The 15,518-nt window shown below is 39.1% G+C and overlaps 1 protein-coding gene across 3 annotated transcripts in view; it reads left to right on the forward strand.

Annotated features, from left to right (window-relative positions):
• FBXL7 (F-box and leucine rich repeat protein 7) overlaps positions 1-15,518 on the forward strand; it is a 399,891-nt gene that overhangs the window by 29,220 nt on the left and 355,153 nt on the right. The gene's annotated exons all lie outside the window — the stretch shown is intronic.

Consider the following 15,518-nt stretch of genomic DNA (forward strand, 5'->3'; position numbering starts at 1 on the left):
TAGCTACTTGCATGTCTCTAATCTGATAAATATTTGTTGGTATCCACATACCAGAATCTGTACTAGGTATTGGGGGGGGGTAGTTAAAAATATGAGAAATTGTTTCTGACTTCAGGGTCCTACTAATAAAGTACTGGAGGAGACATGGATGGCAAAACGACAGCGTGCCATGGGAGACACGAACTTGGCTATGGTGAGCTCTAGCTGGGTGTGCTCACAAGGACTTCTTATCTGAGATGACCTTGAATTGAGTCTGGAAAGACGAGTAAAGTCTTGCCAAGCATGGCTGAGAAGGCGGTAGGGGGAACAAAAGAAGGTCAGACAAGGAGGCAGGAACCAGTGGGTAAGCTACCAGGGGAGAAAAGGAGGATGTGAGTTGAGCCTCATACCTGGAGAGGTAGGCAGGTTCATACGGTCAGGAAGGCAATGTGAAGGCAGATGGATGGCAGGAGGGAGCCAGTGGCAAGTGTTTAGCAAGGGCAGCCTTGGACATTTAGGGGGAGCACTGGAGAGGTGTGTGGATTACCCTTCTCCACTCCTTGTTTTTACTTCCATGTGAAGGGAGCGTCATTAATATAACACCTGGCCTGGATTACTTACCTGGTTGGTAAATTTGGAAGACATAAAGTCGACATCTCATCTCTACCCTGTTTTCCTCTTGGCAGGGAGCTGCCCTCAGGGAGCAGCTCTTCTGGGGGAGGCTCTTCTGTCTGTGAGAGACCAGCATAGGTCTCATGCTGCCAACACTTGAGTTCAGTATTAGCCACTTTGCTGCAGACCTAAAACCACAACCGCTGAACTAGAGTTCCCAGAAATAAAGGTGCCATTTTTCTATGTGCCACTCTTTTTTTTTTTTTTTATCATTTCCTCAATTTGTTTTGAACCTGGGTGGGAGAAAGGGGTGCTATTCATTAAACCCCATCAAAACCCTAACTGTAGTGTGTGGTGGGAGGTAGGAAGGGCAGCGAAGTGAGGGCAGGTAAAAGCTTGAATTAATGGCGAGGGTATAATGATTGAAGAGGAGAGTGTGGGTTTCAGTGATGAAAAGAAGGTAGAAAGACTTGGTGACTAATTGGCTGAAGGGGATGAGTGAGATGGAAGACTCTAGAAAGACTTCAGCTTCTGGCTTGGGTGGTTTGATGCCACATTAGCTCACATACCTTAACTTTCTGATTGAGCCGAGTTTCCATTGAGTTGGTTCTTGAGACAGAACAGTTAATTTCACCTTTCATCTCTCCTTTCGTCATTACCACCCAGGATCTCAGAGAATTTTTCAAGGACTGATACACTTGGGCGTTTGTTCCTTTATTAATTCATTTAGCCCCCAGATCTTTATTAATCTCCTTCTATGTGTCAGCACCCTGCTCCCTGTTTGGCCTGCCCATGAAATAAAATGATGAATAAGATGTTCACTTGTCCTCTGGGAACTTGGAGTCTGGTGAGGAAGCCAGAAAAGCATACAGTAGCGGGGTGCTGGTTGACCGGCTTTGGAATGAAACAGCTCATGTTCAAATCTGGGCCCTCTACTTGCAAGACAGGCGACCTCAACGGAGCCTCATTTTTAAGGTAGCTAAGTCAGAATCTACCTCAAATCCTGTTTCATGCTATTTCTAAATTCTCCTGATTTGGCCCAGTAAACTAGTAGATTGGCTTTGAATAAATTCTGCCATAAACTTATAAAATTGAAAAAAAGTTGTTTTTTGGAATTCATTTTTAAAACAGGAAATTCCTGTCTATAGCTAGAAGAAGTTGTCGGAGGAACAGCATGTTATGCTCTATTTCTCCCTCTTTTGGACAATCCCTTCAGATCAACACTTGATGCAGGGAAGTTAGAATGTGGTTTATTTTTTGTGAAGTTTTCATTTTTGAGTTCTAATTGCATGAAGGATCTGAAAGAGATGAGCTATCTTTTTATTATGGCAAATGTAGACATTCCTAGGAAGTAAAGAAATAAGGTGTTTGTGTGATTTGAAGACAGACCTGGTATTAGTAGGGAGTAACACTTGGATTTGTAGTTTTCTATGTCATTTTATACAATAATGGACTTTTTAATGATTCTAAAATTGGTGGAGAAAATTTCATTGTTTCAAGAGTCTTCAATGTAATTCAGTGTAAAACACTATTCAGATACACAAATTGCGTGTGTGGTATATATGTATATGTGTACTGTATTGTTCCTATTTCAATAGTCACTAGATCAGATTATATGCTATGTTGCGGATTCTGGCACATTTATTTGCTATGATTTTAGTTTGTTCCTCAATGGCCAACACTACAGAAATTGAAAAAGATACCCTAATTAGACAGAAGGTGGTACAAAAGTAGTGATCGGGTTTTCTAAAGGGTAATATTTGCTTTATTTAAAATTACTGTTATTTAACCAAGAACAAAAATGCCTCAGTTTTGTCCTGTAAATTAAAAATACAATTAAAATTAAAGTACGATTTGTTCTTTAGTGATATGATATCTGTCCTACAAGAGGATGTGATGTGGTCTTATTTACGACAGGGAACCCAGAGTTTTAAAGCTGGACAGGACCCTAGAGATGGCTTAGTCCAGTGCTCTTGTTTTGGGGACTGACGAGAATCTCAGGTACCAAGTGCTTGAAAAGATTTGTGCAAAGCCCTGTAAGAGGTTCAACAGCGAGCACGGTGGCCAAGAGCACAGACCTGGGTGTGCTAGACTTTTGGGGTTTCAAACTGGCTCCGCCAATTACTAGTTGCTTGATCGTGTGCAAGTTACTTAACCTCTCTGTGCCCCGATTTCTGCATATGGAAAATGGAGTTAGTAGCAGTTCTTCCCTTCAACAGTTGTTGGGGGATGGACTGAATTAGGAGATACAAAGTTATAGTACCTGGCACATGACAGACACTACTTATTGGTCTACTATAATCTGCATTTCATCAAATCTAAGATACATTGATGCTGCAGCTTTCTTGATCTCAGAATGCATGATTGGAAGATTTAGATGGAGCTTAGAATCAAATTAAATCAGATGCTATTCTTATTATTATCATCATTTATTGTTATATACATGTCATTTATTATATAATGATATACAACATTATATAATAAATATAGTAATTATATATAATTATATTAATATTAATAATATATAACAATATTATAATTATCATTATTATTCTTTAGCTGGCTTAAGGCAGGCTTAGAATTAGAAACCACATCTCCTAGTCCAGCCATTAGTCCATAATTCTACATTGTAGGTCTGGGTAATGTTTATAAACTGTAGTTTCAGACACTTTCACTTTGGGAAATAAAAATTTTAGCTGTTTATTCTGAGTGCACAGAGCCTACTCCTCTTTGAATGATATCATTTGACTTAAAGCTATCATGAGACTTCAGTTTTGTCGTTCCAAGTCCTATGGATAACTAAGTGCAGTGCCCCTTTCTTATTGGTAAAAGGAGAATAAAGAAACGCCCAAATTCCCTGCAAGAATGAGCCTGTCTGTCCACGCGTGCTCTCGGGCCAAGGGACAAGAGATGCATACATTTTCCTCTTTATTATTGCTTGATAGTTGGCTCAGTTAAATCTTTAAACAATGATAAATTTCTTTGTACCGAGCAAAGATTTGGATTCATCTGAAGCTTTTAATAGTAGTTAGAAAATACTGTTTTCATTGCAGATCAAGTTCATCCATCAATGGAGGCTGGGGTGTCCACTTGTTAAGATTACTAATAAACTCACTCTGGGGCAAAACTATGTAAATTTTGTATGTGTCTGTGTAAATCCCCCACGGGAATGCCTGAATGAGGGCTTTTGTGAATACATTTAAGACTTTGGACCAGACTTTTCTGTTTGATTTGCTCCTTCATTACTGTTCTATTATTTGTCCTGCTCTGGTTGATTTATCCTCCCTCCCTGCCCTCCTCATCCCTCACCACTGGTTCCGCCTTTTCTCTTGCCCTTATCCTCCCCACTTGTCCAAGCACCTTCCCTCATTTCTGTCTCTCTGTCTCTCTCTAAAGTTTATATTTGACTGTTGTCTCTGGGCAGTCTGCCCAGCTCGGTTTATTTGTTTCTCATAATTGTATGCAGAGCCTCAGTGACATGTTTCAGATGAATGTTTCACATAGCAGTCGTCTCCTTTATAATGCAAGTATTTTCCTGGAGTTTTGTAGTACGTTAAAATATAAATGCCAACTTAACCTCTCCAAAGTAGAGTTTTGTAAGATGAGTACCCAGATGGATCAGAAGATATTCCAAATATCCCTAAATGAAGTTTTACTCTCCCAGGTCTCGGTGTAATGGAATAAAGAGAGTAACTTATTGGTTAGCCTGATTGTTGCTAACTGCTTTGCATTTATCTCTTCAACAAAAATAATCTGCTGCCTTTAATTTTATGGAAGATAAACACATTGATGATAGTGTAAAAGAATCCCAGGTGTCCTTCATATTGAAATATAAGCTAGTGTCAGCTTTAAAATGACGATACAACCCTAAACACTTCATACTTTAGTCTCAGCTCAAAATCTATTTCTACTTTGAGAAAATCGTGGTATGAGGCCTTCTATTACTCTGTAACATTCTAGCAAAACCTCTAAGCTTTGAAATTTGGGTCTTTCTATGATGATAATGGGTCTTCCCGATTGTTGTACATTCGCAATTTTAGATGTTCCCAATGCTTGGATTGTCCACATAAAGTAGCAACTAGCAGCTAGCCACATATGGCTTTTAAAATTTTAATTAACTACAATTAAATAAAGTTAAAAATTCAATACTCCAGGCAGACTATACGCATTTCAAGGGCTCACTCTCCACATGTGGCTACCATATTGTGCAGTGCAGCTATAGAACATGTCTGTCATTGAGAATGTCCTGTTGAACACTCTTACAGAGGATTTAAGTTAGGGTAAATGGTGCTAACCAGTCGATTTCATGGAGTTTATTAGTTAGGATAAAACTAAGCTGCTTTCACAAGAGACTACAAAAATAGAGTAAACAAAAGCATTTTTTTTTTAAAGTTTCATATAATATGCAGGAGGTGAGCAGTCCAGATTGGTCTTCTCCATAAGTCATACCAGGATGTGCTTCCTTTCGTTGTTTTGGCTCATCATTCCCATGGCATCATCTGCTCACATGTTCCAGTTTACAGAGAGAACAAAAGGAACTCGGGGGCGAGTGACTTTTTTACAGGTTGAAAATAACTGAGACATTGTAGATATCCCTTTTATTCACATCCTATTGCCCTAAACAGAGCCACGTATCCACACCTAGCTGCAAGTGAGGCTAGGAAATGTGGCCTTTAGCTTGGTGGCATTTGAGTTGCTGAAATTATTACTGTGGAAGAAGAGGAGAATGGATTTGGGGGGGACAGTCGGCAGTTTGTACCATATGAGCTGATGTTCAATATAAAGAAAGAATACTTAGGGTGACAGTTTATTTGCCGTAGTTAATTTGGGTGTTAGGAGAGATGATAGGTGGATTTAATTTAGATGGTGCTTGGCTCTCAGTTTTTATTATGTTGTCATTTAAGCAAACATGGACATCAAATTCCAGGAAATTAAAGTAGAACGTTTTATGCACCTGGTTTTGTTCTTCCAACCACTAAGTAACTTGAGTGTGTGGAGTGGCTTGGTTTTGATTCTCATGTGGAACCATAGAGCTGTGATTCCCTGAGTGCTTTCAGTGCTCGGTGGATTGGGAGATTGAAGACATGGACATTCTTGCTACTCTAAGCAAAAGGCTTGACTAAGACAGTGCAATAAACTTTAAAGGAATGGATTTTATGGTCCATTAGTGTGAATAAATGAAGCTTTCTTCTTGGGAGGTGGGAGGGTTCATTTCTATAATGAACCAATAAACCTCTTCGTGAGAAACCTAAGACAATCTTTTCAAATTAGTGGAATTATATTTTACTTTTCTTTTTCTCTGTTAGAATCAAAATGGTAAATGTCTTTGTGTGTCCGTGTGTGTGATTTCTCGACGACTTGCTGTTGATAACCCCTCTCTCTCTTAACTCAAACCTGGTAGGATTATGAAGTGTTAGAATGTACTTTGTAGAGTTGGGGTTACTATCTGTTGGTTATAGCTTGGAACAATAATTTGTGCAATCGCATTAATTGCTGTGGGTCAGAAAATTCCCTCTTTTTCTTATTGTTACTAGCACATTGAATTTTATCTCTTCTTAGACTCTATTTTATTCATTTATTGTAGAAGATTAAATTATAATCTAGGTAACCTTCAACTTGCCTACAGTAATCTTTCTGCTGCTATTGTACATTGTAATTTATGTCCTGTCCTGTGCTTAAGAGACAAGGAGCGACCTCAAGCCTATAGAAAGGGAAGATGTCTGGATGAGATAATTGGTGGACCCGTGTTGACGGCTGCTCCCAGCTCCCAGAGCCTGTGACATTCATTATCTGCCCCACTAGGTTCAAAGTTCTGAGAGTCAGGGATTTCTACTATTGTTTAGCTCTTCACAGAACCCTCTCTCTATAATGTGTATCTGTCATCACGTAGTTTGAAATCTGGCTCTGCCACTTATAAGCTATGTCACCTTAAGCCAGAGAAATCACCTCCCAGTGCCTCAGTTTCCCATCTTTAAAATGAGAATATTAGTACCTCTCTCATAAGGCAATTGTGAGATTTTTAAATGAGTTAAAAATTCCTGAAGTGGGTTCAAGTTCCTGGCACATTGTAAGCACTCTATAAGTGGTAGCTATTCTCTGTATTTATTAAGTTTAGGTACATCTTTATGTAGAAAAGTAGAGAAAGAAACTCTCTTGGACAATATTTGAGAAGGCACTGTCTTCAAACCTTTTTTTTTATATGGTTACTAATGAATGATTCTGACTTCATCCATTTTTAAAAATCCATGACAAATGCTTTCCTTTTATCATGGTATTTTAGCATGAGACCTCATCTTCTCTAGAATGTCCTAGATGTATCCTTCCATTTTGTGAATGCGGTCGTTGAAGCTGGAGAAGTGCAGTCACCTGTGCACAGGTACCCCGTTAAGTTGCTGTGTTGTACCTTAGCCCAGTTGTCTTACTTCCCAGTAGAGTGCTTTTTCCTCCACACATCTGCATTGCTCTTTGTGTGTGTGTGTGTGTGTGTGTGTGTGTGTACATACTTGCGTATGCATCCATACATATATACATCTATAGCCAAGGGCTCTGTTGTATAAGGGAAGGTACAGGGGACAGAAATCATGATATGCATAGATATGAGAAGAGTCCACAGAATGTGATGAGAAGAAACTTTTGAAGAATTTGAGTTTTGTTGATCTGGATTCCACATTACAGCTTCTAGCCCATCAGCATCTCTCTGACTCACCTCTGAAAATAAGGAGCCTCCTCCCTGCAAAGTATTGCACAAGGTTCTTTGAAATATTATAACAGCATTAGAACATATGCCTCCTGCTGTTTAGGAGCTTGAATGCTTGGGTTTGGGGTTTTATAGAATAGAAGACACACACATATACACAGATACAGTGATCAGTTACCAGCATGAAGTCACCCACCAAAAAGTAAAATACCGTTCTGTGTGCTTGTTGTAAATGATGTGGAAGTGATGAAAGAAACTGGGGGAAAGGATGAGGTCATCTGCCGTGGGTGGGGTGAAGAAGGGACTCCTGCAGGGAAACCTGGATTTTGAGTTAATGTGTAAGGTCTAAGAGACTTTGACTTGGCAGAGAGGATGGGCAGCATTTCTTGCCAGCGGGCTGGAATGTGTGATTGGGAGTAAGTTCCATGTAGGGAATGGCAGGCATGGTTGGTGAGCTGGAGCAGGGATCCTGGGCAAGGAGCACATGAGAAGAGTCTACACAGATTACCCAGTTTACTTACCACTGAAAACTCTCCTGAGGATTCTGTGTGTTGGTAGCTCATTTGCTTATCCCTTGTCTGGGAGAAAAGCAGAGTGCCTGTTTATGGAAACCAGAATTCCAAAGGCATCTTTTGGTTGCCCCTAAAGTTTTGGTTAACATCCAGTCCTGGGAGGAATGATCAAGAAGCCATTTAATCAGTGTAAAACAATGAGTATCTCATGTCAGAATCTCAAAACAATTAGAGCCTTTATTCAAAACAGACCTGGGCCACTCAAAGGAACAGGGTAAGAGCTTGCTGTTCCACTAGAGGGAAGCCTGCTAAAAAAACCCAGTGTGTCCACAATAGAAGAGGAACATTCCTGCATAAAATCAAACTCCAACTAAATGAAGAGAATATGAGCATGTCATCATGGGGAACGGGAAACCTCATAATCAAATCTAGACTGAAAGAATTAAGGGGCATAAAATGTATGCTCCACTTAGACTGTCCTGGACCAACAGTTGCTTTCTGGTATCTGTGAGGATCATCTATGCCAAGAAAGGATTGTAGCCTTCCTAGAAAGTACTTGAAGCTGTTGTAAACTTCCTGGAGTGCTTACAATGTCTGGGCTCCCAATGTCGTCCCTCTGTTTATTTCAGAATGAATTTCTGTTCTTCCAAGGTTGGGTGGAGCTGTGCTAAATTTTGCTTACTATTCACATTGCAGTAGTTCAGTTGGTTTATTGACCTTAACACATGTCGATTTGTCCTTTCAGACTAGGTACACTTAGAATAGAAAAAATACACTGTTTTCTGTTTCTTCATTTTTTTTTTTTTTGCCTTGAAACTGCTTTGCGCTTAAAGTAACTCAAAAGTGAGATGAGATTCTTGGAAAATAAACATTCATCAGTAATGTAAGGTATAATAAGACTATTAGGTCTACACTGTGTCCTGCCTTTAATTATTATATTCTAGTATCACAATGCCTAAATTTAATTTAAAACAGCTGAAAGAGTCAATTGAGGAAGAAAATGAATCATCCTTGGTGGTTATTTTTTCTTATTATCAGCTTGAAAAATTATAAAATATTTGTCTCTGTGAGTTAACCAATACCAGAGATTACCTTCTCAATGTTATTATGCCATGATGATTTTTAAATCCAGTTCATAAGAAATTAAAGCTAGTGTGGTTTTAAATACTAGTGGCTTATCTACTGCCAACTGGTCAAGTATATGTAGACAGAATTTCTCCTTTACTTTAAAGAGTTTTCTCTAAAATGTTCTAAAGTATTTATTATAGAACATTTAGAGGATATAAATAAGCAGAATTTCTCCTTTACTTTAAAGAGTTTTCTCTAAAATGTTCTAAAGTATTTATTATAGAACATTTAGAGGATATAAATAAGCAAAAAGTATAAAATTACAATCACCATAATCTCACTACCTACAGATAATCACTGTTAACATTTTAGTCCATTTCCTTCCAATTATATGGTTCATAAACTTTATTCATTGAAGTGTATTTAGAATATTTTAAGACAGAACACTATAGAAGCTTAGAATTGTAGGGAACCCTCAATCATCTGGTACAACATCTGATTCAAGAAGGAACGTCTTCCATACTACCTTAATGGATAAATGTCCAATATCTTGACGTTCAGATTTCTTCTGTTTCAAGATGCTTCGTATGTCAGCACAGATCTCTTTTAAGGGTAGAACGGTTTCAATTCTTCAAGTATTCTTCACTGAGACAAAAATGGTTTTCTTGCAAATTTTACCTGTTGATTTTTAGAAACAATTTTCTACTTAGTGCCTTCTCTGGATAAATGTTTCCCTTTCCTCCGGGTTTATTCTTGTCTCCTCCTCATGGCTTTTGTTAAAGAAAACATTATTTGTGACACTTGTTAAAGAACGGGAAGGCAGACCTTATTTAGGGGGACTGTCGTGATAGGTATAGGGGCCATAGCAATGGGGTTTTGGAGTAGGAGAGAGATATTGGGCTCAACTCTGAATAAAACCAGGAAAGGTGGGAATTTATAGCCAAGGAGCAGGGTGGGGGGTCAGTGGATGGAAAATTACTAAGAGGAAACATCAGGGATATGGGGAGATTCTGCCTAAATGACCTAACACAATTCTTGCTGAAGGCAGAACAAGGTGATCAGACATCACCTGGGGCTGGTAGGGGATGAGGAATTTGGTCAGATATCAATGGTGATCAGATATTGAAGAGGGAATTCTAGCTAAAATGACTTGACAGGATTCTTATTAAAATTCAACAATACAAAGAAGGACACAGAAGTCCAAAAGTCAAGGCCTAGTTAGGAAGGTGGTTCAGAGGAGCCTGACTAGAGTTTGGTCATGGAGAGAATCTTTCACTTTGAAGCTCCAGAACACATGGCAGAAATTGGATAGGAAAAGCCTTGGGGACCTTCCCTAATATACTTTGGTTAAAGAGGGAAACCTCTGTGTGAACCCAGGAGTTTCTTTTCAGCTTATCTACTCAGGACACAGTTTTCTTAGCTTTCATTTTCCCCAGCATATCTTTAGGGCCCAGTCTGGTGGAATCTAGCAGGACATTTATGACCTGGCTTATCACCCCTCTTCACAGATTGCCTCTCACATTCCCAACAGAAAGGATTGGAGTCCAGAGGCTGTTTTAACCTAGCTTCTTTTACTTTTTCAGTGGCAAGGTTGCAAAAATATTACTTTCCTTCTATATTTTCTATTACCTTCCTTCTTAATGTTCAGTTTCTTCTTTTTCTTATTTTCATCAATATGTGAATTATCCCTTTCATAGATGGTGTATAGACACTATTGGTTGCCTACAATATCCATATCCACTGCCGTCTTGATAATAGAAACCCAAATTGGGGTGGTAGTGTGCCAAATAAAATAGTTTCCCCAGACTCCTTCATGACTGGGAGTGGCGTTGTGGCTGCTGTAGCCAATGATATTTTTGGGGGGTTCTGGGAAAGCTTAGCTGACGTTGAGGTGTCTGGAGCTGTAGCAGTCATCTTGCAACTCTTAGGTAATAGGCTCGATGATGAGATCCAACATGCTGAGGAAGATAGAGCAGAATGATAGAAGCAGCTTTGTTCCCTGATTACAACATTGAGTAGTTGAATTAATGCCAACAATTCCTTACCTCCATACTTTGTGTTAAGTGAGAAAAATAAACTCTTACTAGTTTAAGCCATTTTTACTGAGATTTTTCCTTATATTCTAACTGATACAGAGGGTTTACAAAACTGCCAACCATTCTGGTTACCCTCCCTGTCCAAACTCCACAGTGTTGATGTGCCCCTTAGAATATACAGATAGAATAGGACACCACTGTATTATTATTGTCTCCTATTGCATGGTACATAGTAGGGCTTAATAAATATTTGTTGAATGAATTACTAAATAAACCTTACATGTCCATTAATAGATCCTAAGAGTGTGTTTTTTGCATCTTTTTTTATCAGTCAGACAAATGGTTGGGTTCTGTTGGAGTTTTGGTCAACTAAAGCTTACAGATTTCTCAGATAAGTAAATTGTGTCAGAGGTCCCTAAGACCACCTTCAGGCTTGATGAGTCACGGGCCTCAGAAAAGCTGTTATGCTCATGGTTATGGTTTATGACAGTGAAAGGATACAGATTAAAATCAGCAAAGGGAAAAAGTTCATGTAACAAAGTCCAGGAGAAACAAGGCACAAGTTTCCAAGTGTCCTGTCCCAACGGAGTCACATGGAGGTGTGCTTAATTCTCCTAGCAATGATGGGCAGCAATATTGCAAAGTGTTGACAACCAGGGAAGCTGGCTCTAGCCTTGGTACCAGTTGGGAAAGCTCATCTCAGCCTGGGTTTGTATTGTGAGTCAGTCACATAGGCATGCAGCACCCACATGACTGATCTCAGCTTCTCGGATTCCAGCCCCCTGGGGCAAAAACAGGCATTCACCATAAATCCCTTTGTTAGAATAAAGTCATCTGGTCACACTAGCCAACTTGGCTCAAGGTCTTGGGCATATAAAAATACTGTTATCAAGCAGAATATTCTAAGGGCTCAGAGGTTACCTCCTAGGAGCCATTCAAGGGGCAGACACAGACATATGGTAGATGTATAAAAAATGTATTTATACATAGAAAAGAGCCAAAGGCAAGTACATGAAAATATTGTAGTGAGCTCTCCCTTAGTAGTGAGATATATGATTTATTCTTTCCTAATCACACTTTTAATAATTTGCCAAATTTGCTCATTAGAGTAAAGGACTATTATAATAAAAAAATTTATTAAATGTAATGTAGGATGATATGGAGACTTTATATTGACATGAAATACAACTCTAAAAATATAATTTCGAGGTTTATGAATAGAACCCTATTGGACAACAAACTGAGTATTTTCAGGAATGTACTGGTTGCTGGGGATGGTTATATGGGAATGGCACTTGGATGGAGGCAGGTTGATTGGGGTCAGAATAGGGCTTGTGGGAGGCAAAAGTGGTCACATATCAGTAAATCTGATTTACTTGAAGTGTTTTGTTATAATGTAATTTTCATTTCAACTTTTAAATGTTATGCTCAAGATTTTACCCATCTAACCCAGTTCTCTTTAATTACTTACACTTCAACTTAGTCATAGTTTATTGAAGCCTACTGTGTATCTCACACTAAATTAGTCTTTGTATACTGCTATTTTTCTCTCCCTGCCCTCTCCTGCCTTTCCTAGGACATGAAGTATATCAAATTTAATTTATGTGCCTCCTCCTTCTTGCCATTCCTCTGTAAAATAGTGTTCTGCTCAAAGAAACCCTTTGTTGGTATTGTTGGCTCAGGGTCAAGAGAGTGCAATCTTTGATGAATTACTAACCTCTCTAAACCTTGGTGTCTCCAACTATAAAATGCAGGAGTTTTTAATAAGAATATCATAGGCTTCGGTGACGATGACATGTTTTGCTTAAAATGTTAACATATTGGTTGGTATATAGTGAGTGCTAGAGAAAAGTTATTCCTGGTTGTTATTAAAACAAAACCATGTGTACCCATATGCACTTGGTGAATAAGTCTGTTCAGTATTGTGTAGTCAGATACATCTTTTGCAGTGTCTATTTCTAGTAGACACTAGAAATGAAAAGCTTTGGTTACCTGAAAATTCTTAGTATATTATAGAGTTCCACATGTTAATATTAAATAATATTGCCTTCCACCATTTAAAAAAAAAATATATATATTTTTTTGTGAGGAAGATCAGCCCTGTGCTAACATTTGCCAATCCTCCTCTTTTTTTTTTCTGAGGAAGACTAGCCCTGGGCTAACATCCGTGCCCATCTTCCTCCACTTTATATGGGACACCGCCACAGCATGGCTTGACAAGCGGTGCGCTGGTGCGCGCCTGGGATCCGAACCGGCGAACCCTGGGCCGCCGCAGCAGAACGCGTGCACCTAACCACCTGCGCCACCAGGCCGGCCCTAAAAAATATTTTGAAGTGAGAATTAACGCTTCTTGAATGATCTGGCCCAGATATTGGTTTAGTTTGTTAAGTGGAAGAAGCTATGACTGCTTCTTCAACAGCCTTTATTTTTCTGGATCTAGTACTTGGATAAAGACCACATTTCTACGATAATTCCTTGAGGATTTATTCTGAGGGATAAATTATTGTTTGTATCAGTCAGATATTTCCTTGGCTAAGTTGAAAGTTAAAGGATTTAATTAAAGCTGGATTAAAATCATTCTTTCAAAAATTTTCCTGACCACCGGGACCAAAACTGCCTTGTTGCCAGAAATAAAATTTCAGTGACCAGTGTCCTCTCTCATGGGCTCCATTTCCAGCATAGTCCTCCAGCATCTGCTCATCCTTTGGCTATATCTGCTAGATCTCTAGCTAACGAACAAAGAGGTTTGGCTCCTGTGCCTTTAGAGGGGAGAAAATCAGAGTTAAAGAAAAACTTGAATTCACATCAATGTTACGAATCAGATGCCACGAGAGCAGTGGTTGTAGAGGTTGAGTGGATTCAAGAACCACTTAGGGCTTAACATTAGCAGAACTTTGCTGGTTGATGGGACATCAGACTAAGAAGAGTCAAGGAGTCTCCCACATTTCTGGCTTGGATGGATGTTTGAATGAGGGTGCCATTCACTGAGAGAGGAAATGCAACAAGAGGAGCATGATTTGGGGGCAAGTTACTGTGTTCCAGACATGTTGAGTTTGAGGTCGCTGTGGGATACCCAGATGGAGATGTCCAGTGGGCATTCAACCGAAGCTTGGGGAGAAATCTGGGTCAGAGTGATTTGGAAGCATCATCTCATAGATGAAATCACTAGCGTGCATGACATTGGCCAAGGAGAACATTTCTTAGAGAGTCACACTGTAAATCTGATGCAAACCACACTCTTGTCTTAATGTGCTGCATACTGTGGCTGTTCCATAAACATTTTGTGTAAATGATGAAAAACTGATTGGCTCATGGGGATAAACTGTTTTCTCGTTTTGGCTCCACAGAAATGACAGAACATTTTTGTGGTAGGATAGAAAGGGTATGGCGTGTGGTTAAGAGTGATATTAAGCATTGTTTGCATGTAGGGAGCTGTGGGAATTTATGAATGAGTTTCAGAGATCCCACAGGGACTTGAAATTATATACAGAAATGGGTAAAGGAGCCATAATTTTTATCAGATTCTTAAAGAGTCATGAAAATGGATGAATAAATGCCTGTTATCCTAGAGGCAAATAAAGGGAACAAATGTCACGTCAGAACAACTCAGAAAGCCAGAAAAATCACCTAAGCAATGAGGGATCCCAGTTCCTCCAGGCTGTGCTTTCTCACCCTGTGCCAGTATTGTACAATATTGGAGGAATTTGGGGGTCAGGAGTTTCATAGTGTGGCTTGGCAGAATCAAAGGCCAAATTATGATTAATTCTAGATGTGGATAGTCTTGGAAGAACAAGGAATGTAGGGAGAATTAGGAGTTATTTCCAAAATCTGGCTACTTCTTTAGCCAGAATATTTGCTCTCTTGTTTACTACAGATAATGAAACAAGGAAGGTCCTTTTGAGAATATTCAACAAAACATTCCTAGTTACTCAATGCAGGAGCAGCATTTTTATTTCGTTTTGTTTTCCTCTTAAATTGACTTTATTTTTTTAGAGCAGTTTTAGGTTCACAGCAAAATTGAGAGGAAGGTCTGGAAATTTCCCATGTACCTCCTGCTCCCAGACACCCACAGCCTCCCTCATTATCAACATCCCTCACCAGAGTGATGCATTTGTTACAATTGATGAACCTACATTGGCACATCATTAAGCAAAGTCCGTAGTTTACATTATGGTTCACTCTTGGTGTTGTACATTCTATGGGTTTGGACAAATGTATAACAGCATGTATCCACAGTTATAGTATCATACAGAATAGTTTCACTGCCCTAAAAATTCTCTGTGCTCCACCTATTCATCCCTCCCTCCCCCACTAACTGCTGATTTTTTTTACTATCTCCATAGTGTTGCCTTTTCCAGAATGTGATATAGTTGGAATCATACAGTATGTACTTTTTTCAGATTGGCTTCTTTCACTTAGTAATATGCATTTAAGTTTCTTCCATGTCTTTTCATGGATTGATAGCTTGTTGCTTTTCAGTGCTTAACAATATTCCATTGTCTGGATGTACTACAGCTTATTTATCCATTCACCTACTGAAGGACATCTTGGCTGCTTCCAAGTTTTGGCAATTATGAATAAAGCTGCTATAAACATCCATGTGCAGGTTTTTTT

This window comes from Ceratotherium simum, chromosome 18 (genome assembly GCF_057802395.1).
Source record: "Ceratotherium simum simum isolate JZ-2026a chromosome 18, ASM5780239v1, whole genome shotgun sequence".
In the NCBI taxonomy this organism is placed as follows: domain Eukaryota; kingdom Metazoa; phylum Chordata; class Mammalia; order Perissodactyla; family Rhinocerotidae; genus Ceratotherium; species Ceratotherium simum.